We start from the raw sequence: 2,500 nt of genomic DNA, 5'->3' as shown, positions 1-2,500 counted from the left end.
GCGTCGGGCGTGGCATGCCATCTTCGCCTTTTTGCAGCACACACGGTCGAACGACGTCGGGCGTGGCATGCCATCTTCGCCCTTTGACAGCATAGACGGTCGGCCGTCGTCGGGCGTGGCATGCCATCATAGCCCTTGGACAGCACAAACGGTCGGCCGTCGTCGGACGTGCCTGCACACAACGGTCGGCCGTGGCCTGCCCGCATCGGTCGTGGCTTGCGCAACATTCATCGAGTTCCAAACAAAACATGCGGATGTTCATGGCGTACATAAATCAAAGGATTTTGAAACAACCTCCATGCATAACAAACATATTCATCTACTTTCCATTATCTATTCTCAAACGTTTCCGCCTAACGTGGCTCTTTCGCATCATTTTCGTTACTTTTACGGTTCGTACGATATTGAAACATCTTTTGTTTGTGCAAATATGCATCTTATCATTAATTTGACATGTTGAGAAGTGTTTTCGAGCATTTCCATATTTTTCCGACTTTTAATCATTATTTTATAATTTATTTTTACGCTTTTTAATTTTTACGTCTCTTTTTAAAAATTAAAATTTATTAAATTTTATATTTTAAGGTTCACATATTTATTTGTGAATTTTCGGAGTTGATTTCATATTTTTTCGATATTTTCCCTATTTTTTATTAATTTATTACTAATTTTTCGGAATTTTCGAAAAAAATAAAAATTAAAAAAAATTGTTGAAAAATATTTTTTTATACATATTAAAGTCAATTATGAAGGCTGATGTGTGTTTGTACCTTAGACCGCGCATATTTGGGTTGTACATTTTCATTATGATTCTCTGGAAAATCCATGTCTACTCCTGTCACATGGGCAAAACTTTTTTAAGCATATATAAGGGGGGTAGAGGTGTTGGAGGCAGACTGAGGCGCAGGCAGGCAGACGGCATAGGCGTCCCGTGGGCTTAGCAGGCGTGCTGCGTGGGCGCTTGATGGCATGCATGGCTTGTCCGTGCTACGCCGTTGGGCGTTTACAAAAACACGTTGGCGACGTCGACGGGTCGAGTGGGCAACGGCAGAGCGGACGCCGAGGGCGTCCTGTGGGCTTAGTAGGCGTGCTGCGTGGGCGCTTGATGGCATGCATGGCTCGTCCGTGCTACGTCGTTGGGCGTCTACAAAAACATGCTAGCGACGTTTGCGGGGCAACTGAAGCGAAGGCAGGCGGACGTCGAGGGCGTCCTGTGGGCTTAGTAGGCGTGCTGCGTGGGCGCTTGACGGCATGCATGGCTCGTCCGTGCTACGCCGTTGGGCGTTTACAAAAACACGCCTGCGACGTCTGTGGGGCGTTTGAGGCGGTGGCAGGCGGACGTCATGGGCGTCCTGTGGGCTTAGTAGGTGTGCTGCGTGGGCGCTTGACGGCATGCATGGCTCGTCCGTGCTACGCCGTTGGGCGTCAACAAAAACATGCCAGCGACGTCTGCGGGGCAACTGAGGCGAAAGCAGGCGGACGTCAAGGGCGTCCTGTGGGCTTAGTAGGCGTGCTGCGTGGGCGCTTGATGGCATGCATGGCTCGTCCGTGCTACGCCGTTGGGCGCTTGCAAAAACATGTCGACGACGTCTGCGGGGCGACCGAGGCGTTACAAGGCGGATGCCATGGGCGTCCTGTGGGCTTAGTAGGCGTGCTGCGTGGGAGCTTGATGGCATGCATGGCTCGTCCGTGCTACGCCGTTGGGCGCTTACAAAAACATGCCAGCGACGTCTGCGGGGCGAACGTGCGCCGCCGAGGGAACTTCTCAAGATCGGTTTTATTATAGCGTTTGGTGTGGAAACGGCAGTGCTTTCGGGCGAGTGGCGAGTTCTAGAGCTCCTGTTACGGCTAACTCTAGGCGTCGCACGCACGGGGCACGTAAGGCCATGTACGGCCAGACGCTATGATGGACCGGGCGTGGGCGGTTCCCCTGTGTGAACCTTGGTCTTCCTCCAACAATCTTTGCAGTGATTAAATTCTCAACTCCCTTGGGCGGCGCGCAACGGCGGGTGTAGCATTGGCCTTGCAAAGAAGGCATCGGCGTCGTCGCACGACATCTAATGTCGGGCGGCGGGGTGGATGTCGGGCGTGCATTTCCGGAGCTATTCACGTACGGCGCATGAGTGGTATTGGGCATGTGTGGTTAGGTTGGATCCCTGCTTCGAGCAGCGACGTCCTAACTCGCATGCCAACTCGGTGACGGATGAAGCGCAATCTAGGCTGGTCGGACGTCGGAACTTCCTGTGCTGCATACCTACTGCCTAGGCATTGTGCACGTGCAAACGGTCGCCTTTCGCCCCTCGCATCCCATGCGCGGGGTGAACCCAAAAGACGCTCTCGCGTCCCACGCCTTCCCTCGCTTCGTCGTGCGATGGCGTGGTCCGTGAGCGGCGCCTCGAATTCTCGGATACGGTAGACGCAGTGGGCATGGGGCCTTCACCGGCTTCTATCTGCCCAAAACGAATGCTCCTTGCGAATGACTGCCGCGCTTGCCTTGGAC

Source organism: Solanum lycopersicum, chromosome 2 (assembly GCF_036512215.1).
Source record: "Solanum lycopersicum chromosome 2, SLM_r2.1".
Lineage (NCBI taxonomy): Eukaryota > Viridiplantae > Streptophyta > Magnoliopsida > Solanales > Solanaceae > Solanum > Solanum lycopersicum.
The sequence above is the reverse complement of the archived record's forward strand: the minus strand, read 5'-3'. Positions refer to the sequence as shown.